This window comes from Argiope bruennichi, chromosome 8 (genome assembly GCF_947563725.1).
Source record: "Argiope bruennichi chromosome 8, qqArgBrue1.1, whole genome shotgun sequence".
Taxonomy (NCBI): Eukaryota; Metazoa; Arthropoda; class Arachnida; order Araneae; family Araneidae; genus Argiope; species Argiope bruennichi.
In genome coordinates, this window is record NC_079158.1 from 52,459,569 (window position 1) to 52,484,959 (window position 25,391).

Genomic DNA, 25,391 nt, shown 5'->3' on the forward strand with positions numbered 1-25,391 from the left:
GACATGGTATACAGTTCGTAAAATATCAGCTTGGGGGTAAAAGTACCTCAGGTTCGTGACCCACCACATATCAACCCCCTATGCTAGTTTAGTGCTGGTTAAATCTTCTACCATTGGTCAAATTTTCCTATGTTGTTATGATGTATAATTCGGAAGAATGGAAGCCAGATCATATGTTGTCAAACTCTTCTTGGACAACGTTAACATTGAAATTTAGTCTTGGGTATAGAAGAATTGGAGATTAGTGATCCCTTCTACTGAATATTAGTCGCCTATGTGAATCTGATTTAGGTTAAATCTTCCACATTATTTCAATTGCCCCCACACTATTGTAATATGGAATTTTGAAGAATGAAATTAAATCAGGTGTTGTTCAGTTCTTCTGATGACTGTTACTTTAACAACATACCACACCTCATTTCTAGAGCACATGTGGCTTCTTTTAGGTTTTGTATAAATATAAGTTGACTTTATTTAATAAAAATTTTAAAAAAAGAAAGTGACACTTTAGTGATGTGGAAAGAAATGTACAAGTGACAAAATATGAATAATTGTAACATAACAAAAAAGGATAAAAACAGAATGAAAAATATCTGGAGTACAAGAAAACTGGATGAATTAATATGGTAATGTATAGTACGAGTGAAAAATAAAGTAATTATAAAAGATGAGGTACTAGAGGAAACTACAGAACACTATGAATACTGCTTAAGAATATGCTATAAATAAAATACGGGAGCATTGAAATATTGCACGTAAAAATTGATAGAGTTAATCTAATCGGAATAATTCTCCATCATCAATTAGGATTTAATCATGTGTATGATTCTTTTTTTATGATAAATTATAATGAACTCTTTTGTACCAAAGACTTTCTAGCGAAGATGAAAGGTTTCTGAAATGCCGTGAAAGAGTTAAAGGACAGGATGTAGTAAAGTGGATGAGATCGTTGACTATTCCACAAGAGCAAAAAACCTTTATTTAGTGAAAACTATGAAGAAAAGGAGAAAATGGACCATATCCTATGACAAACGGGATTTTTTCACGAATCCAGGAGATCGATTACAATGTTACTGTTTTGAAGACTTAATAAACAGGACGGCAAGTATTAATTACCATTGTCCTGAAGGTTTTGTTAGTTCTTTATAAATATTTCTTGAAGACGCTCTTTTCTTGATGGATTTAAATCCAAAGAAGAGTGGATGGTTTAACTTTAGTGGCACAAGAATAAAAAATGGTCATAATGCTCAAAAAATATCTAAAAACGTGTATAAATATTAAATCAAGATAGCTCTATATAATAAGTCAAGCGTGTTTCCTGATCTTTGTTTGTCATCATTGATTAAGATCTTTCTGAAAATGACATTCAGGAGACGTTTTCGTGTCATCATTTTGTTTCAAAATTAAATTATATGTTACCAAAAATGCTAGAAGAATTTCAGAATGGAAACTCAATTTATCAGATCAATCCTTATTTTTTTCTAATCAAACTCAAATAATTTTAACATTTTCATATCAGAAAAGTTAAATCAAATATCAGATAATTTGAAGATTAAAGTTAAATTACAAAAGGAAATTAATTTAAAAACTTAAAACTTTATTAACAAAATAAAAAAATCCCAAATATATTTCATTCTTTTAATTAGACATGTGTTATTGTTATTTTCAGCACTCTAAAGAAATGCAATTAACGTTTCTTATTAAAATAATATAAAATATTAAAAAATTAAAAAATTCGTTAAAATAAAAAAATCCAAATATTTAATTAAGTACACGAAAATCACATCTCAGAAAGAACTTTTAGTTAACAGTCAGCATCAGATCTAAATGTATTAATGATATAAATATTTTTGAGTTATTATGTGATATACATTTTAATTTAAATAATTGCATGGTTTAATACGTGATTCAAAATGTCCTTCATTTGTATTCTATACGTGAAACATGAAGTTCCTCGCCTTGTTCGCTCTTTCTTTGCTGTTGCTGTATCAAAGTGCGTGCTTATCGATAAAGAGCTAAATGAACATTGGAAATATTTCAAGGTAAGTTTGTTGCAATATCAGGAAAATTTGATACATGTTCTTTACTTAAAACATTTTTTCTTCAAGCTAAATTAGTTTATTAATCTATTAATTTAAGAAAAGTAAATTATTTGATTCAGTGTATAAATTTTATATTGCTCGAAAGCAGATTTATTTTACTAATCAAATTAAGAAACGTTTAGATAATTATTGTCAGTTTATTTTACAATTGATCAGAGAGTTTCCGTGCACTTCTTTTATTTCAATTGAAATTTTAAATGGTAAATATGAAAGTGTGTGAATGACGTTTAAACTTACGAGAATACATTCCACTAAAAAAATCTATGCTCATAATACACTGAGAATCACATTAAAATGTAAAGGTTTCGAAAATGTTCCTTTAGTATGGATTGTAGATACGGTTGCCTACTTAAGGTCTTTCTTGAAATCTAACCATAGCTCAAAATTACGAGATCTGACTCAGATTTATACTCTATTATTACTTCAAATATTATTTCATTAAGCTATTTCAGAAATTCAATGAATTATTATCGAATTTAAATCACTTTACATATTTTATAAAATTTATTGGTTATATTGAAACGAGTTGTGAATACAAGGAAAGAATTTAATTAATGCTTAATTTTTTTGTTCACTGTTAATTAGAAAATTTCATAAAGTATTAAATAATAATCCTTCCAAAATTGTCCATAAGCTAAACCTTTAGCTATTCATTTACAATTAAAATTAAGCAAACGGAAAGAGCATAGCATTGTTTACTTCGAGTTATTGCCATTGCATAATAAGAGTTAAAATAATTTGTACGACTGAATAGAAGTTTTAAATGCCAAAATAATACTCAGTCCTCTGTGTAATAAAAAATATTAAGAATGGAAACTTTTTTCTTTTTTAAATTTCTTGCATCTCTATGATCTCCAGGTACGATAAAACCCTTATTACGTTTCTATCCTTATATTTTCTATGAATTTTTGAGGCATTCGAAATCTCTTTAAAATCGAAATCTTGAGAATTAGCTATTTCGTCAAGTATTGTTAACAAAGAAATTAATGGAGGTTTTTCAAAATTAATCATTGCAATACAAATAGCGTAGTTCTAGTCAATGAAGCAATTGGGATGCGGGGGAGGGCAAAAAAATTCTGTCTAATATTTCAGATTTATCTACTGTGACACAAGTATTGCTTCCCTCTGGCGATTATTATACAATTAAAAAATAAGAATTGATTTTGTTGGGCTCATTAAAGCATTGTCACAGAGTGTGAGAAAGTTTAACTTCATTACTTCTAAAAGACCTATATCTAATTAAGGTTTCTTCTTTTCACTTTGAAATATTAGGAGGTTTTTGAGCAAGCTAACGACATGTATGGTACACAAGATGAACATAAATGAACAACAAAAGATGGTATTGTGTTCTAAAAACGGTGACAAATTTTTTTCGTAAAAAATAAACTTAGAGTGTTATTGTATTTATATATATTAATACATCAATGTTATTAATGCATGAAAGGGACAGGCATTTGTTGTTGTTTTTTTTGGGGGGGGAGGGAGAAAAAGTAGGGAGAGAAAAAAAAACTTTGCAGAACTTTTTTTTAAAGTTTCTGTACAATAATATCGCAATTTGTATGAAATAATAAAACTTTTATTTAAAATAACATATTATTTTTGTGCGATTATTTTTTTAAAATTATTGTTCATTATTTAAACGATAAAACATTTCTTTTGATTTTTTTAAAAACAGAAAAATGTGAGATTAATATTTTAAATTCAGTATTAGTCAAGAATTATTTTTTGTCGCATCAATTTCAATTATATAACTATGATTGATTAATAAAGTAAGTTTTGAGAATATTCTGAACAGAATTGTCTTAAAACACTAAAAAAAATTATATTTACAATAAGTTGATTATGTTCAATAAATTTATTGAATTTTAAATTAACATCAATATGTCGATATTTCACTCTAGAAATAGCATGTTCTTTGTTATGTAAATTATTTGTAATTTCAGAGAAATTCGAATAATAATTATGTTTAGTTTAATTCCATCCTTTAAATAAGGGAAGTGGGGTCAAATTATAATAGCAAATAATTATAATGATTAAATGGTATTGAATGTAAATACATTCCCTGATAAATGACTTACCTATCTACTGACCTTCAATACCTAATATGAACGGATACCTAATATTAGGATACAAAGTATGCGATAATTTATAAATCTATCTACAGAGTTATTTATCTCTAAATAATTTGTAGATATCTAAGACCTAATTATCATACTGAGACAATGATAACCAGCTAGAATTATTTATTTTCATCAACTATTTTTTATAGAAAGAATTATAAATCTATCTACAGAGTTATTTATCTCTAAATAATTTGTAGATATCTAAGACCTAATTATCATGCTGAGACAATGATAACCAGCTAGAATTATTTATTTTCATCAACTATTTTTTATAGAAAGAATTATAAATCTATCTACAGAGTTATTTATCTCTAAATAATTTGTAGATATCTAAGACCTAATTATCATGCTGAGACAATGATAACCAGCTAGAATTATTTATTTTCATCAACTATTTTTTATAGAATTATAAATCTATCTACAGAGTTATTTATCTCTAAATAATTTGTAGATATCTAAGACCTAATTATCATACTGAGACAATGATAACCAGCTAGAATTATTTATTTTCATCAACTATTTTTTATAGAATTATAAATCTATCTACAGAGTTATTTATCTCTAAATAATTTGTAGATATCTAAGACCTAATTATCATACTGAGACAATGATAACCAGCTAGAATTATTTATTTTCATCAACTATTTTTTATAGAATTATAAATCTATCTACAGAGTTATTTATCTCTAAATAATTTGTAGATATCTAAGACCTAATTATCATACTGAGACAATGATAACCAGCTAGAATTATTTATTTTCATCAACTATTTTTTATAGAATTATAAATCTATCTACAGAGTTATTTATCTCTAAATAATTTGTAGATATCTAAGACATAATTATCATACTGAGACAATGATAACCAGCTAGAATTATTTATTTTCATCAACTATTTTTTATAGAATTATAAATCTATCTACAGAGTTATTTATCTCTAAATAATTTGTAGATATCTAAGACCTAATTATCCTACTGAGACAATGATAACCAGCTAGAATTATTTATTTTCATCAACTATTTTTTATAGAAAGAATTAAGAATTATTTAAGATAAAACCGTAAGAAGCTTAAAGAATGATATAGACAAAGATAAAGAAAAAAAAGTGAGGCAAATATCTCAAACACAATCAATCAAAACAAATAAACAATAGATTTCTAATAACAATTGAAAGAAATCTTTTCATCTTCCAGAAACATGTGGGAAAAACAATAAAACATTAAGATAAGCAGAAGAGCAACAGATCTAGTTCAAACTAACGTAAAATGTTTACCTCTAAACAAAGCAACAAAAATTTCTTCAAAAAAAATCACTACTTTTTTTAGGTTTAGTTCCGATTAGATTTTACCAACTAAAAAATTATGTTAGTCACTCATATTCTGTTTTGGAAAAATCTTTTATTTAGTTTACTACTCAAAAATTAATTTCAAAGAGCTTCATATTCTTAGTTTCAACAGCAGAAAACCGCGTTCTTTAAACTTTCATTGAATAAAAGAAACTGTATTTAATCATAAAACTAAGCATTGTTACTTTTTTAATTTTAAAAATACGTTTTAAAAATTCGAAATTCTGCACATTATTAATTATTGTACATGCCAGTAGCAACATCTTAAATTATATCATTCTTATTATAAATAAAACATAAATTTTAAAATTATATTTAACAATACACTCCTATTTTTTATACTGTTCTATGAAAAGGAGATTTGCTTTAAAGTCAATATCTAAATAGAAAAATATTCTTAGTTTCAACAGTAGAAAATCGTATTCTTTAAACTGTCATTGATTATAATGATACTGTATTTAATCATAACATTAAGCATCGTTACTTTTTTAAATTTAAAAATACGTTTCAAAAATTCGAAATTCTATACATTATAAATACATATCATTAGCAACTTCTTAAATTAAATCATTCTTATTATAAATAAAACATAAATTTTAAAATTATATTTAACAATGCACTCTTATTTTTTATACAGTTCCATGAAAAGGAAATCTACTTTAAAGTCAATGTCTAAAAGAAAAATATTCATAGTTTCAGCAATGAAAAATTTTCTTTTAAATAATTTGAAGGAATATTAGAAATTTTATATTTTATTATTTTAAAAAAACACTATTAAAAGTAATGTTTCAAAATATAAATCGGAAAAAAAATTAGAAAAATTTGGGTACCAATAAATAAATCTACAGGTAGCATTAAAACTAGTGTTAATTTCATATAAAAAATAGTTTTATAGATAGGAAACTAAAAAGCTATTTTGACGAAAGAAAATTTGAAACCAGCGAGAAAATATATTCATAAGCTTATTTAATCTGAAAGGAATCCATGGGGAAATTCCCGAATGGGTGGGGTCAGAAAATGCTAGAAAATTGATTTTTACAAGCATGTTCTGATACTTTTTATAAATGATTTTACTTAAAAATATTAATTGCATTTTAGTTGTATGTGTAAAATCATCAAACAATGAATAAAAAACAAAACGAATACTCCTCAATTTTGAAGTAATCACTATCTTTAATTTCGATAACCTTAAATCACACAAAAAATTTCACCTTTCTACTTTTATCTGTGTCTGCTGATTCTTCAAGCTATAAGTTCTTAAAATTGAATAGATTGCACCTTGTGACAAGCATCACACAAATTATTTGAAAAGATAGTAACCGTGATACCGATAGGTTTTAAAATATCAGATGGTTTTCATTTTTGATCAGAAAAAAAAATATCAGTCTTTATAAGCGCATCATTTTCCGCCGAGGTTACCACATCGCTTTGGTTTACTCTCTTGTGATATTCATCTTATTTCCCACATACAGGTAAATCAATTACTTCAGCAAAATCTTTTTTATTTGAAAACTTCTTTTTATTGAATTCCATTATATACAAAATTTTTAATCCTTCATTAAAAGAATTGTAAATCTAAGTAAATGAAAGAAGGAAAAATAAATAGAGTTTATTTTGGTTGATCAGTCAAAAATTCATTGTTTGTAAAAATTAGTGCCTTAAAAATCTTTACATTTCTAAACAGAAACAAATTAAATAAATAATTCTATTAATTAGTGATTGATTATTCAAAATTTATTAATAAAATTTCTATGGTATATAAATAAAACTGAGCAATCTATAATTATGTAAAAATTTTCAAAATAAATAATTTTAAGGTATTAAATGTACCTAGTTTTTACAGATAGAGTACAATTTTTAAAATTAAACACAGAATTTTAATGCCGATATATGTATATAAATTAAAATGGCAAAAATTCTAATTAACTGTTATGTCCTCAGTATTGTTATATTTACAATACTGCATATGTGTCATATGAAAAGAATATAGAAATTTTTATAATTTTATAAAATCGAAGTTTTAAAAATAAGACATGCACTATCATTTGATTTTTTTTAATTCTTTTAGATGAGTTTGTAAATATATATCTTCTTTAAATTATGCATTTCCTAACCTTAACTAATCTTATATTATGCAAAACACAACCTAAAATGCATTGAAAACTAGCAATGAATCATGTTTTGAAAAGGAAAACATCGAAACTCCTTGTATAGTGAAAAAAAAGGACTCTGAGAAAATGCTAAATTTTACTGCACGCCCTGGAAATAAGAGAGGGCGATTGAATTAATTAAGTTTCAAATAATTCCTTCGAAAAAAATTACAAAGTGAAGTTTAAATTTAGTTGATATATTGTGATGCTATATAAGATCCTAAAATATAGCAGAAACCAATGTTAGCAAGAGTTGAACGTTCTTGCCGAATGTCTAGGATAAAGTAATAACACTCTTTCAGATGGCAACTGTTATAAATTTAACCTCGTGTGGATTTTCAAATAGATACGTGAGTCTACAAATGATAGGAACACGTGTTTAAGAAAAGGAGATATAATATGGATACTGGACATGCACAACGTGAAAAGAATGTTATCTTGTTCTTTTTTTATTCGCGTAAGCAATTGTGTCGGCACAAGAAAATAGCAATAAATACATATATTTCAATGACTATCATCGAGCAAAATAAAAATATCATTATAACCAACTTAAGATAGAAATAAAAATAAATAATAAACTTTTCATATTAATTCCCTATTTCTCGTCATTTGATGATGAAGAAACATTGTTTTCTTCTTGAGCTTTCTTCTATGGTTATATTATGGTTTCATTATGTTTTCTTCTATGGTTTGCTATTGTACTCCATTATTTATTCTTATTTCTAACTTAAATTGTTTATTATAACAAAGGTAAATAATAATATTCGAACTTTGTTCCTTTTTTGATAAACATCTAGATAAATACACGAAAGATAAAAAAAAGACTGCTTAAAACCAGTGAAGGAGTATTGCATTCTTAAGTATAGTCAAGAGCAAAGTCATGTTTTAATCAGAAAAGGTCGGATTTTAATCAGAAAAACATTTAATGCATTTTTTTCACAAAATACTTCTAATAAATAATTTCTTCTTTATAAAATATTTCAAAAATTTCAAAAAGGGGAAAATTTTTTCTCAAAATGTGTTTTTATTTTTGAGATGATTTATGATTGTGATTATTTTAATAATTTTGAACTCTCCCAACAGAGCCTCATTCAAATTTCTGCAAACATTGATTTTAATACAGATTGACAACTTTCTTTCATAAATATGACTGAACTATTTTATTTTTCTATCAGTCAATAATAATTTTCATTTTCATTCATACGAATATTCAATAAATAAGTTAATTAAATAGGAAATCAATTGTTATTAGTATAAACTAAAAAACACAACAAAATATAATACGAATATCTATCATTTCCTTGTAAAGATATTAACTGTAATTTGAAATATTTCTAATGATAAAATTTTGCTCTCTTATTTTAATAAATCATTAAAATCTAAATTTTTGCAGCTGAGCCATGAAGTTCCTCGCCATTTTTGCACTTTTTGCTATTGCAGCTTCGAAACATCTGCTTTTCGATCCAAAGCTCAATGAACATTGGGAAAATTTCAAGGTATGCTTACTTGAATCAGTTAATGTATTAACTTAATTATAAATATATGAAACGCATATATATATGTCACAGAAATTATTCTTATTACTTATTGTTGAATGGCAACAGAGAAATGTAAAGAAATCGCTGTTCGGATACTTCAGACGAATGAAAAATAAGCTCAGATCTTAATTGGGTTCTTTTAATGTTTATTAAAATTAATTAATTAATGAAAAGAACTGAAACGGGAAACAGCTTCGCATTTATTAGAAATAAAATTTATAAATTTTAGTTCACCAAAAACATTAAGTGCTCGAAGTCTTGTTTATACTTATTTATATTAATAAGAAAACTATTTATTTATATTGATGGCATACCATATAAATTCCATAACTAATAATCATGAATAAAGAACTTTGAATAATCTGAACTTTTTTAAAATGATCTTTCAATAAATTTGCTGTCTTTAAACATTATTTTTTTCCTAAATGATCTTTATTATTGAATAAACAACATTATAATCATGAATTAATAGCTTTTACTATTACATAGTTTCATAATCTGAATATTTTAAAATAAAATTAATGTCCACTAAGTCAAATAATTATAAGAATTTCAGCTAGGCATGATATGCATTAAAATGTGCAAAATTATATCATTAATTGGCAAATATAGTCCACTATGGAGTTTTTAAAGCTTATTTGACATTTATTAAGTGCTCCTGTATATTAGTTTCATTTAAGAATCTGTTTCAAATCTTGTAAATGGTAAATGGAGTAACCTAACCGTACAGAGCAAAACAAAGTGCAATTAAATATCCTATCTCAGGAACAGGTTCCGTTTTATATGAAAAAAACATTCCGCTAAAACTCTTGTAAATGAAAATAAGGCATGGCTTAACAACACGGAGCAAAACAAAGAGTAGTTAGGTATCATATCACAAGAATTAATTGTGTTTTACATATAATATATTTTCACTGCAGATCTTGTAATGTCACCTCACAACGCAGTATAAAACAATAACAAATAAGGACTAGACTACGAGAATTGATTCTGTATTATATAAAAGTGCTGAATTTTTAAACTTTCATTAAAACTGATTTGTTCGTTACATTTTTCTTTTCTTTCCAGAGAGTATTCGGAAAGAACTACAATGGAAAAGAAGAAATAGTTAGACGTCTGACCTGGGAACGAAGAGTGACAGACATCATCAGACACAACATCGAATACGATCTCGGATTCCACTCATATAGAAAAGGCATCAATGAATTTTCTGACATGGCAAGTGTCACAATGTTGAGGTTTTTTTTAAATATTCCCAAGAAATCAATGTCTGAATTGTCTGATATGCACTATAATCCATTAGCAAGAATAATTAAAGTGGCACAATAATCTGAAAAAGAGATTTCAAAAATTAGTTACATTCATTAAAAAATCGTATTAGAGGTCACGTACCAAAGTAACTGATAAATTGAAAAGATTAGTCCATTATGTATTTTGTGAACTTTAATCTGTTTCCCAGAACTTTATATTTCAAAAAAAAAGTAAATCTTCAAAAGTAAACATTGAGAGGGCAGAAAAGGTAATTAAAAATGTTTAATTTTGAATTTTTTTCAATATTAATTAACAAAAAATGTTTATTGCTTAGCAAATTGCTTTGTCTTTATCAAATTTTTAAAACTTTACTCTTTTAAAAAGATTTTTTAGACAGCTATTTTGCTGCATAACAATATCTTAAGTTATGATTCTTCTGTCTTTATCAAATTTTTTAAACTTTACTCTTAATTACAGAAATGACTACACAAAATACTTATAAATATCGTCTTAATGTGCATATGTATCAACATAGCAACAAAGACATTGAAATTTTAATATATTTTTGTAAAATGTATTGAAAAATATTTTTAAAAATTTATTATTTAATTAAATATTTTAAATATAATAATTAAAATTTTAAATTTATTATTTATTTAAATATTTTAGCTAAGATGTTTGGAGATAAAATTAAAATCACTGAAATGTTAATACTTTGAATTTTAAAGTGGTGTAAAAATCATATTCATACAATAATAAATTACGAAATAATTGAGATAAAAAGTTGAGGTTTAAAATAATTTTACATTGAAAATTAATTAAAATATTTAATAATCTCTATCTTAATGGACATTTATTATTTTAGAAGCAATTAGATACCAAATTTAATAGCTTTATATTCAATGATCGATCCTACAGAGTAATTTGAAATATTATTGCACTGTGGTGGTAACTTCATAAGCCAGATAACAATCTCCGGAAAGGAGTGTACACTTTTATCTAGTAGCTTTGTTACTTGGCTATGAATTCGAACCTCAAACTTGCACAGCACTATACAATTAAAAGATAGTGTCTAGTCTATAAATATTCTCATCTTAAAACACAAACATAGCAGTGATAATAATCATAAATAACTACAAAGTATAAATATAAACAAAGAACTTTTAGAAATAATCTTTTCTTGGATACAACATATTGATTACAAACTCGTATCCTAAATTTCCTTAAATAACTTATAAATAACTGGAATTTTTTCAACTATAATAAATTGACATGAAATAAAGTGATTTTTTTTCCACAAGCTTATAAAAAAATTATTTAAAATAAGTCTTAAGAACTTACATAGTGGAGTCAAATTTTTAGAAAATGTGTTGGATAATATTCGCATTTTTTTTAAATGATCTTCTCTTGATAGGAACATGATGAATTTGTAAGAATATTCAATGGTTACCGTGGTTTGGTTAGCAGACAAAGCAATGGCAGTGTCTGGGTTCCTCCTTCCAACGTTATTATTCCAGACACAGTTGACTGGAGAAATCAGGGACTTGTAACCCCCGTCAAGAATCAGGTAGAAGCAATAAATATTTTTGTATTTACTGAAAAAATAGTTTAAATGCTAAGTAATTTTTTTAATTGTTTTTTATTTTTACATATGAATAATTAATTTGAAAAATACATGTTTTAGTACATTTTTAAAACGTGATTTTTAAATATACATTTTATTTTTTATTATTATCTAATTTTTATTCTTTGATATGTTTAATAATCTATTCTTATAATTACTATACAGTGTTGTTATTTTTTCTGAAATTTGCAACAAGATGGCGCCACTTATCTGGAATCAGAATTAAGTTAAAATTTAGCGATTCTATGTTAAATATGTTCTGGAATATTAAAATATCAAATTTTTACTAAAAATATATTGTAGAAAATAAAAAATAAGAGAATAATTTTGTTTTTTGTTTGATGGTTCTAAATGGTTAATAAAGGTACCGAAATTATGAGAATAAGGTTTTCCCCTTTTTTGTTAGATATGAATCGCCCTCAATAACCTCAAATTTTAAACAGATACTTGCATTGATGTACGCAGACAAATGACTACAAACGAGTGTCATGTTAGTAAACATTCATTATTTTTTATTACAAATGTACTTATCTTTTCTGTCCAATTTTGTGTGCGTGTGTGTACATATTTATAAGCATCAGAAAAATATTAACGAAGTGAAGAGTAATACAAATCAAATAAATACACGTTTTAATTTAATTGTGAACTTCGAAAGATTTCACCTGATTTTAATCAATACAGTGATAAAATCAATTCAAATTATTTTAAGTAAAAAAATTGTATTTTCCTTTATATGAGAAATTGTTTTTTGTTGGTTTTTCTATAAAATTACATTAGGTTGGAGATTTTTATAAATTTAGATTTTGTTTTGATAACTCTCAATACAAAAATTCTATAAAATCCCTATCCATTTATCACAAAAAAATGAAAGATTCAATGCTTCCTGCTATAAATATTTTTTAATGTTAACATTTTTCGTTTGTAAATTCCTTTACTTTTAATTGCCATTAAAGTATTTAAGATAACATTTATGGTTTTTAGCTATATATTTTACTCCATGTATAATCGAATCCCATTCGAAAAAAAAATTCGATCTGACCGTAAATCAGGTTTATATTTTTTCATGCTATTTTTCTCCATATAGGCTAGAGAAAATGGAATATAAAACATGAAATTTCAATTTACATTCTTATAATTCTTGTACATGACACGAAAAAAACATAATATGCACTCTGTTTCCAATATTGCAAACAAATGTGTAATCTGAAGTTTAATTTTAATCTGAAATTCGAAATTCATTTTTTTATCTTATTTTTATTTAATTAGCGTCATCAAAAGCGGGAATGGTCTTTAATTGCGTCAATTATGAGAAGCACCTTTTTAAGACATAGCCTTGTATTTTAAGCTTTGATTTAATACTTTATTTGCGATAATTTCATGAACAAATACAATTAGCCTATTTTTTGAAGTAATGCATTACTGTAAATGTTTACAACTCTGTTGCATTTATTCTATCAAGAGTTGATAAATGGCATAAAATTTGCCAATGAATTAAATGTTCTTCATTTTAACTAAACAATTGTTTCATATTACGCAACTGAATTCATTTGACTTTGAGCTACATAATAAGTTAATAATCTTTCGGTTTTTATCTCAGTACTTATTGTCTTATAACCACTTAATAAATCACTTAACTGCGTATATTATTTAAAAAACACTTCAGTTTTATCGAAGTTTTGTTTCTCGCTATCTTATCTGGTATTATTTGTTTGAAAAAATCTGAGAATTCACTTTTGATTTGATTTAATAAATAATTTTTTTTAATACGAGTCCTTTTAACTTCAATAATATGGCCGATTTCTTAACGAAATGTGATTCTGTTAATTTTTTCAACTCAACAACAATTGGTTTCACACTTGTGGTTATTAATTTTGTTTTCATCATATGAAGCGAAACCCGAAAAATCTATCTAATCTAATCTATCTATCTAATCTTCTGACCATTCATTAATATTTTGATTTCTTTATACATTTCTATTGATTGCTTATTAAACTGAGATTCATTGCTTTTACTGCTACAATATTTCTTGTATGTATCTTACATTTGAGATATAAATAAAAAGCATAGAAAGCCTGCTAGTTGCAATTACGAAAAATTAAAAAAAATTTGGAACTAAATATGCTTTTCAGTGAAAAAAAAAGAAAGAGAGTAAACGTTTTTGAAAATGGTTTCTTCTAGAAAAAAATAGTTCAATATTTTTTACTATGATAAAGTTATTATACATTTTATATTTACACTGTTTAATATTTGTAAAAATAGAATTCTGTAATCGATTTTCTACTAACTTCCTGAAGTTATGGAATGTTGAAATTTTATGCAGTTTTGTGCAGTTGATGGCAATCAGCTATTTTATTATTTCCTTAATTTAGTTATATATAAATTAATATATTAATTAACATATAATTAGTTAAGATATTAATTTAATCAAATTTCAATTTCATAGAAGTCTCCATGCATAATTATCTATAAGATTAATTTAATCAAAATTTTCTTCACTTTCTATTTCTTATACATCTTTAAATTCGAAAATGTTTATATATATAATAAACTTTAAAAGTTTATTAAAATTATTAATAAACTTCTACTCATTAGCAAACTATCAAAATTGTGTATTTATATTTTAAAAAAAGAACAATTTATTAACAGTTGAATAGTTTACTTATTATTAAAGCCGGCGTCCTGGCATAGGGGTAGCGCGTCTTCCCCGTGATCTGGGCGTCCCGGGTTCGAGTCCTGGTTTGGGCATGGTTGTTCTTCTGTTGTTCTATCTGTGAGATGTGTGAATGTGCCCTCCTGTAAAAAGGGGTTGTGCAAGCGAATGAGTGATGCGTGAGTAGCAAAGTCGTACTCTTGGCCCTAGTTGGCGCTGCTATAAAAAATAAGAGACGTCCCCCTCAGGCTTAAATCGCTGTCTTCGTAACAGCGGGCTTGTCAGTGGCAAGTGCCATAAGAAACAAACAACAAACAACTTATTATTAAAGGTATGTATTCTTGTATACTCTAGTATACTCTACTTCCGATTGGTATATTAAGAAAAATATTTTGATGTAAATGAAAATCATCCAAATTAACAAAGACACTTCAATAAGATAAGATTCAAAAGGTTGTTCTTGTTAGTTGTTAGGATTCTTTGATACTCGGAAATTAATGGGGCAATAAAGCCTCTTGTGGATTCATTTAGTGATCTAAATGTAATTTTAAGCCATCTAAACATATATTAATTGTTATTCAAATTTTTCTTTTGGTTTCAGTTTCAGTTAACAAAACGAGCTAATAAATTTGAAATATATGTGTGTGTGTGTGTGTGTGTGTGTGTGTGTGTGTGTGTGTGTGTGTGTGTGTGTGTGTGTGTGTGTGTGTGTGTGTGTTAGAAATGGTAAATATTTTATTAGTTTCTATATAAGCTCATGACAAATAACATAGTCCCATTGTGCTTTTCTTTTCTTCTTCAAGGAAGACTTGATTACAGTATTTTTTTATCCGGGATCCTGATCCACAATTCAGATTTGGAATGGAATGTGGAATGCTAAATTAAAACTTTCAAAACCTTTACAAATATAAACTCAAAAATATCTTTACAACATTCTTTAAATACACATTTGCAATATTGTATTAAAAAAGAAAACAGAATCATTGTCATCGTTTCCCATTTTCCATCTTTTACTAAAATCCATATTTAATTTTCGGAATCTTGATTATTTTAGACTAAAATTCTAGAACATTACTATCTGCTCGCTTACAGTCCAATTGCTTAAAAATATAGAAGAATTTTCTGTGGGGGAAATTTTTATTTCCTGGATCACATATTTATGCAATCTCTTCAAAGACATCTACTTATAAATATCAACTTAACTGAACGTTCCATTAAACCAGATTCACTGTTTCCTACTAATTTCAAGTCCAGTTTTCCCTTTTGCAATTGGATTAATTATAACGGCGATGAATGTGATTTAGCAAATTTTAATCCTATGTTTAATTATGACTCCCTACTTTAACTCTGTCTTCAATGTATCCTTCCTTTCAGCAACAATGTGGTTCCTGCTGGGCTTTCTCAACCACTGGCTCTCTGGAAGGTCAACACAAAAAGAAAACTGGTGATCTGGTTTCCCTTAGCGAACAGAATTTGGTGGACTGCTCTCGTCCAGAAGGTATAAATTTTTTTCAGGGTTTTAGGATAAATAAAAAAATTATTTCTGTAATTTAACTGTGTTTTTTTCATGGAAAAAAAAACTTAAAATAAGATATATTTGCTCCCTATTCTATGCGTTTATTCTTTTCTTTCTTCAATTTTTTTTTTGTTGCCATATATTCAGTTCTTTAACCAATCAGTTATGATATACTAAAAAATATTATCCATTTTATGATATATCTTTCAGTTTAAGTCGTTCAGAAGGGAGTTCATCTTATATTATTATAGTTTTCATTTATATTATAGTGTTTCTTATAAATAGCAGCTTTATTATCAATAAAAAAAAATTTGTCCCATTTATAAGCGTTGCGTATGACAGAGTTTTCTTAATATACCCTCACACAGTTGAAAGGTTAATATTCTTGAATATATCATAATGCTTTCTCTTTAATTTAACTATATTTGAGCATTGTATTTAAATTATAAAATAAAATACTTTATTCCAAAATGTTGTTGTTTCTTATGGCACTTGCCATGGACAAGCCCGCTGTTACGAAGACAGCGATTTTAAGCCGGTGGGGGAGCGTCTCTTGTTTTAATAGTAGCGCCATCTAGGGCCAAGAGAACAATTTAGCTACACCAACCCTTTTTACGGGGTGGACTTCATTCACGCATTTCATTCACTCATCCGCAGATCGTAATTTAGACCTGAGTCAGAGAACGATCACCCCTGATCCAGTACCCTCAGTGGTATTACTCTCGACATGGAGGACTTTATGACCATGGCAGATTTTTTATTCCAAAATAAAACATAAAAATATTCTTAAAAGGATTAACTAGGAAAGTTTATAATAAAATCTGTTATCTCCCTTATAGTTTTCAGCTTCCTAATAATTAAAATAAAAGCTTTTCATATCAACAAATAACTTAAATATTTCATTGGCAGAATATATGTTTTTTGTGTGTGATTTCAGGTAACCAAGGTTGTGATGGTGGCTGGATGGATCAAGCTTTTGATTACATTAAGAAAAACAAAGGCATTGACACCGAAGATTCCTACCCATACATTGCTCAAGTAAATAATTTTATTCTTGCAATTCTGTTTTTTTTGTGAAAAAAATAATTAAAATTGATAATTTTGTTTTAAAAGATGTACATGGGAAGTTTATAAAGTAACAAAAAATTAAAAGAATTCCTCGTGCCCCCATAGGGAACAATTCTATCACATTTCTTTGTCAATGTTGTTTTCATAAAATTAACCATTTGTCTGCAAAAATAAAAAAAAAATCTGATATCAGTCCTTTAAATAATTAGTTGGATCACATAATTTTGAGCTCAGAAATATAAATTTATAAATCGAATTAATGTTATTTTCGACCTGAGTCAATGAGATAAATTTCTTACGAATTTTTCATCATATATAAAGCGAAAGGATAGAAATTTTACATCATAATAAATTATTGAAATTATTTCTTATTATTGGTTTTCAACAAATTTAATTCTTATCTCAAATTTATTCCCTTAGAATAAAACTATATCACAAAAGGTTATTTTTTTTTCCTCCTTCCAGAAGCAAATAATTTCAGTTCAGAATTATTCAAGTCCTAGGAAATGATTTTTTAAAGCTTTCTGTATTTTATCGACTATTTAACCCTTTAAGTAGCCATTTTTTTCTAGCCATGGTATATTAAAATATTTTTAGGATCGAGATTGGCTTAAGAAAAGGGATTCAATTATCTTATTGGAAAAATTTGATTTGATTAATTAATAATTAAATATTAAATGAAGATACACCATTTTGTGTGAGATAAGAAACTAAAACATTTCTGCCTTATTGAAAAATTTGTGAGAACTTATGCGAATATATATAGTTTTTCTCAAAGATTGAAGGATATCTCCCATGGCTTTAGAAAGGGTAAAAGTCTAGAACTGTTTCCTATATTGAATTTTAAAAATATATAAAAAAATATTTATAATCAGATTTACTATGATCTACTATTATTTACTATTTACTCGACAAAATGAAACTGAAAAGACCTTTTTAACTATTTATAGAAGAATATTAATATTAAGCCTTCAAACATTAATATTAGCCTTAGTGGCTTAATGTTCAACTTAAATTAATATTAAGCAGTTTAATCACTTAATAAATAAAAAAAAGTGTTGCGGAAGATGTTTTAAAAAATTAATTTGTAATTTTCTAGTATTGTTTGTACCCGAAACGATTTAAATGGGAAAATGAATACCATGGTACTGAAAATAATTAATATAACATTATATTGAAAGGTGCATAGCATAATAAGGAAAATGTTACAAAATTTCTCCATAAACAGTCGTATTGTTTTAATCATAGAAGATGGTTTTTCCAAATCTCCTTTCTGATAGTCGTTGTTTTGCAGTAATAATGTTTTGAATAATTGATTAAAATACTTCTGTCCTAGAATCTTATAGTAAAACTTAAATAAACTTCATTCCTTTGGATTTGCTTTTATATTCATTATTAACTTAATTTCAGGACGGAACTTGTCACTTCAAAAAATCATCCGTTGGAGCTACCGTCACTGGTTACGTTGACATTCCCACTGGAGATGAAGACGCCTTAAAGAAAGCAGTTGCCACCGTTGGACCCATCTCAGTTGCCATCGATGCCGCCCACGAAAGTTTCCAAACTTACCAGTAAGAGACCACTCTTTTTTTATTAGAAATTTCTGTCCATGTTATGAGAGTGCACAAAGAAACTGAATTAGTCAAAAATTATATTTATAAGATATGAAAGGATCTTATATAAAATATGAAAGGCACATTTGATAGATCTTTTGGGTTTGCGTTGTAAAAGCTCATTGAGATGTTCCGATTATACTGCTTTTCTGAGCCTTGGTGCCATTGTACGATACTCCTGAATATTAGCCGTATCCTGCAATCTGAAAATCTTCTCAATAGTGTTATTTGCCATTAATAAAAAACAAAAGCTTTATCTTATCGGCATTTGTGGGGACAGTTTTGGAGCTTTTGGTAATACATTTCCAAAAAAGCTTTTCTATTTCGATTCCGCCTCAAAAATATGGCATCAATTGTCGTTACCGGTAACAACTGTTGAAATAACTCCGTGCTCCCAATTGCTGTAAATTTGTAAGTAGTATCTGAACTTCTGTTTATGATCTTCTTCATTCTTATTTAATAGCTTTAAAATCTTGGATATGAAATTACAAATTTTTAAACGGCTTACGTTTACGATGATAAATTATCACCCAAAAAACTTTTACTTATTTAATTTTCATTAACTCTTTTTTTTTATTTATCTATTTCATCTAATGCAATTTAGTTTAAAATGTATTTATCCATTGCATTTCACTGTGTTTTCTTTAGAGTTCTTCGTTGTTTTTGTTTAATTTTTTTTATTTAAATAACAGATTAAATTTGTTTTTGAAACATTTTAAAATTACTCGCATTGCTGTAAATGTTTAAAGTGAATGTTCTGTCTTATAGGGATGGTATCTATGTTGAACCCGAATGCACAACTGATCAACTCGATCATGCTGTTCTGATCGTTGGTTACGGCTCTGAAGATGGATCCGATTACTGGCTGGTTAAGAACAGGTGAGAATATAATAATAATAATAAACATCGAAAATCATTATCCTTAATATAGATAACATGATTGATTTAAGTTGAAGGTAATAATTTAAAAATGTGATATTTAAATAACATATTAGAAGAATTAACAAATATTAATATGTTCTTTTTACACCTCTATTCTGTTCTTGGAATAAAAAGTTGTAGAAAATTGCGTTGGTATCATTAACCCTCTGAATATTAACTCAGTCTGGTACGTTCTATTTTGGTGTTCCGTTTGGGCCTATCAGTAAGAGTGAAGGTTGTAAAGCGAGGTGGAGTTTTATCTGTGGATTATATTGAGAAATGTCTGCTATTCATTTTGACAGTGATGAATCGTCCTTGTCTGCTGAATGCTTTGAAAGGAATACAAGCTGAATTTTATTTGTTAGATTCTGAAATTTTTCCAAAGGTTGAGCCCTTCACCGAACTATTTGATTACAAACTTCCGTATACAACTGTACTCAGGATTCAGTTGTCTTTTAGAGGTCAGAGTATCGAGTCCATTTCCATGGATACCATTTGATTAGAAATCAGATTAGAGGATTAATATGATCATACATTTTGAGCCAGTTAAATTTTTTATTGCTGTAAAATGATTTTCTATAACGTCATAAATAAAATAAAATATTCTTAGGATTGTTTCATCACATTGCTCAATAGATATCTATTTTTTTTTCTATTTTATATTAAAACAAACTTTAAAAATGCATAGATTTTTTTTTGTTTTTAACTTTATTTATTTACATGTTAATCGGGAAAAAAAACCTGTTTTTTATTGCAAGCGTATTTTACTTTAAACCATTGGGAGGTATCTCTTCGAAACTTTCTAGTAGAGTGGTCAATAAAAATCTTACTTTCACCCCTCCCCACACTTAAAATTATGGACTTTGGGTAAAGCCACGAATTTCTTGCATGGCATTGGTGCATATTAGTTGTAAAATATAAATCTCTGGCATGAATCTAATATTTTTACTGAGTCTATTGTGCGAATATGTATTTTTGGGTGCCTTTTCTTCTGTCTATCAGTTGCAGCCAAAATTTCACACAGAAATACAGTTGCAGTCAGAAGATTGCATACTGAATTTCATTGATTTAAGTCACTACAGTTATGAGTTTTTGCATTTACATGTATGCAAATTACAGACCATCAGACAGTCAACCGTTTGACGGATTTCGTTCAAAATTTGATAAATATCTACATTTTACATGCTAAATCTATGAACCAAATTTTATTTACTTTTGAATTTTATGCCTTTATTTGTAATCAAACAACTAAACAAACAGACTTCTTGAGAATGGATTTCGTTCAAAATTTTTGGAAATCTGCAAATTTTATCACAAGTTGAGTTACCAAATTTCACCCACTTAGCTCAAAGCATTTATAAGTTATTGAGTTTCACAGACGGTCAAACATAGTACCAAAAATCTATTTTTCGGGTACAAGGAGGTCTGAAAGGTAAGCATTCGTCAAAATCTTGAGTTCGAATCTTTTGATGATTATAATATTTTCTCTGTACTTAATATATGAGAAAACAAAAACAAAAAAAAGTTCGTGTAAGTATTTTTAATAATTTCAGTTTAGTCATTTCATTGTCTGGTTGATGAAATTATAAAGAATATTTATTATCATTATATGAATTAGATATTTATAATTTGTAATTTTTTTAGCTGGGGCACCACCTGGGGAATCAAAGGATACATCAAAATGGCTAGAAACCAGAATAACCAGTGTGGCATTGCTACTAAAGCCAGCTATCCATTAGTCTAAAAACCAACATTTCTCAACATGAATTCCTACTTCAAATATTTATATTTAAATTTTTTTATGTGACATATGTCTATTTTCAAATATTACTGTGGTAATTCATGTAAAGAACTTAAAACAGTGACATTTCCTGCTATGGCTACTCATCTAAATAACCATATAATTATCAATTACTGATGGAATTGTATTATGTAAATAATTTTATTTCAATAATACTTTTTAATAAAATATTTTAAAGGTATTTTCTTTCTTTTCATTTGTATTTTTGTGTCTCTTTCTTTCATTGATTTCTTTATAGTAGTAGAACAAAAACGAGAGGAAATTATCGTATCAAATATGAAGCATAAAATGAACAAGAAATTTTCAAAACTACCTTTTAACGATTGGGTTTTATTTATAAATCAAAAGGATCTTTTTTTTAAATTGGTCGATTAAGTTTAAAGCTTAATGCTTAGTCAGAGCATTATCTAAGATTTTTAAAGCATTATCCGAGAGTATTCCCAATAATGATTTTTTTTTCATTCTTTAATAAGATCTTGTAATCTTTTAAGTAGCAAAACAAATTATCATGCTAAGTCATTCAAATAGCAGATATATTTGATACAAGTTGTTATAATTAAATTTTCCATATTTAGGAGGTTGTGCATGATGTTTCTGAGCCAGAGTGGCATGAAATTTGAACCATAGACACTTGAAATCAAATGCTCTAAATTCATTTTTTTAACTTAATACAAAAAAGTCACCGATAAAAGACGCTATATAATTACAAAAAAGATATAGACGTGCATTTTATGGTTCCTCACAACAATTTCCAATCTCAAAATCGAGTGTTCTAAAGCATAATGCATTAAATCAGCATTAATACTACGAATATACCTAATAATACAGTCTTTCAGATGCGCTAATGTAGAAAGTTGCCCTCGGTAGACTTTATTCTTTAAATATCTCCATACCCAGAATTCGAAAGAGTTAAGATCAGGCGAACGTGGAGACCAAGCTCTTCTAAAATAAGGCTTCTCACATAATCTTCAGTGATACTTAGCCATAGCAATTGATGTACACTTTGATGAATATGAGGAGGTGCATTGTCAAAAAAAGGCTTCCTATAAGCAATTACATTATAGGCTGAGGATCAAAAATTTCTTAATATAATTGATATCATTAATGGATAAGTTTTAAATCCTGTAGGAATCACTTGCAATGACACTTGATAAATAGCACGTGTATTTTCTATTTCCCAAATGCTCTAATTACAAATATTCACTTAGCAATTTAAAGGAAATTAGGCCTCATCCGTCTATGGAATACTCCATGTCCAAACGGTTTTGACTTCCATACTTGCAAGGAACTTCCATAATTGGCTTCCATACTATAATGCAAATGTTTCTTAGATGCAGCATCCTCATTGGTTAGCTCATGAAGAGTATAGTTTTTATAAGAATAATAATCTAAGATTTGATTCATCATTTTTCAAACAATTGAACAGGACATATCAACAGCGCGAGAAACTGAGGGTAAACTAACAACGCCAAAATGAAATTGGCTGATGCTTCCATGATCACCAAAGTCACATCTTCTACGCGTACGAAGTCTATATCATATTGTCCTTTATCTGTTAAAATACCCAGCTACTTTGTTGTACCCTAAAAGTTTGCATGCATTGCAAACTTTTTCATCATATTAAGTAGAGAAATGAGTGTCATTGGTCCGTGGTGTATCTTCTTCAGTCGACGACATGTTCTTAACGCTTCGCGGGCATTCTCTTTATTCTGGTAGCAAGGCTTCAATAATAGAGCTTTGCCTTCTACGGCCAACATGGTGCAAAAGCAAACTAAATATATTTCTCAATATATTGCTTGTTTTGCATTTTTATTAAACTTTTCATTTGCATACATTCCGAAAAGGCTTTGCTAATGCAAATCACTTTAAATCAGTGTTAAATCGCTACCTGTCAATGAAATCATATTATAATTTTTAATTCTTTAATCAAGGGTCATAGAACTTTTTTAAACTTTTAAAGATCTTATATGCTTTTTTATTGTAGATTAAGATTAAGGTGTTTTATGGCAACAGGCCATGAGTCTGCGAATTTTTTGATCGTAGTCGGTACCTTAATCTCTCGACATTGAATAAATGATATGTAGAGTTTTCCATCTAAATTCCAAATCATTATGATCCATACAAGGCCCTTCAATTTTATGCTAATTTTTTGTTTAATATATATCTCAAATTCAGGATCCCAATTTCTGTGCTTCCAGTTTCATGTCATTCTCTCATATAGTAGACTTGCATAGTCTTGTAAGTATGCCGGCGTTCTGGCATAAGGGTAGCGCGTCTTCCCAGTGATATGGGCGTACCGGTTTAGGCATAGTTGTTCTTCCGTTGTTCTATCTGTGAGATGTGTGAATGTGCCCTCCTGTAAAAAGGGGTTGTGCAAGCGAATGAGTGATGCGTGAGTAGCAAAGTCGTACTCTTGGCCCTAAATGGCGCTGCTAAAAAACAAGAGATGCTCCTCGACCGGCTTAAATCGCTGTCTTCGTAACGGCTGGCTAGTCCATGGCAAGTGCCATAAGAAACAACAACAACTGACTTGTAAGTATAGAAAGTTTAATTATAACAGTCCCATATATCTAAAAACTGCATAGAATTTTAGAAAGATGTAAAGCATCAAAAATTGATTTTTATATAGAGTTTGTCTTTATTAATTAAATTTTTTGAATCTTTGTTGTTGATATTGGTGTAACTGTTACGGCCAATTCAATTAATCGGTTATTCTTAATAATAATCGATTGATCGATTAAACCTTTGTCAAGCATACATGCCTTCGAAAATTTTATTAAAGTGAAAATTTTGAAGTTACTCTGAGAAATCTTGACAGATAACTAAGATGAGTTGTCCGCTTGGAAGGATCAATAAAATAAAGTATCAATGGGCATCATCATCTGGTTTTCTGGCATTCTAATCAAACATTTTTCCTCATTTTTAAAGCTAAACTATAGAAAACTGTTGAAAATAGGAAACTCATGCTGCCGAATCTACATCACACAATTAATATTAGAGCACAAATTTTTAGGGACACAAAAAAAAACTAAAAATACAGCTCATTGCAATAAAAGTATTTATTTCATGAAATTAAAATGGAAAGAAAAATAATGAACTTATCGTGCCATGAAAAACGCTGCAATAGGTAGGATTACTAAAAGAGATCACTTAATACATTGTCTGTACCTCGCAAAGAGTTTTAAGCACACTAGGAATAAAGCTGGCTTTTAAAATCTAAAACAATAAGAAAAAAATTAAATTAAATTAATACAGCATAACGAATTAAAATAATGGGAAATATTGTGCATTTGTAAGGACTTTTGTGCTAACCCTGGTCATAAAACCAGTTGTATGTTTTACAGAAATATGAAAAGGAGATATATCAAAACATGTAATTCATATTAAGTTCAAATATTAAAATCAATTAAGTCGTATTAAATTAAATTTAAATTATTAGTCGTATTAAATTAAATTTAAATTATTAGTCGTATTAAATTAATCGTATTAAATAAGTCGTATTAAATTAAATTTAATTTAATTTAAAATGTATTTAGAAAAAAAATAACATCAAATTATGAAGCCAAAATTTTGATTATGTAGTATTTTATGAAAATATTATTTTTCTTCCAATCAATCATTTAAAGGAGGATGTGTATTGATAAAATGAGGAACAACACTTATTTCGACTGACAAATTTTTGGAATTAAC

General features: G+C 27.5%; 1 pseudogene; it reads left to right on the forward strand.

Moving 5' to 3' along the window:
- The window catches only part of LOC129980632 (uncharacterized), a 39,180-nt pseudogene extending 17,298 nt beyond the window's left edge, over positions 1-21,882 (forward strand).
- The last annotated feature ends 3,509 nt before the right edge of the window (positions 21,883-25,391 follow it).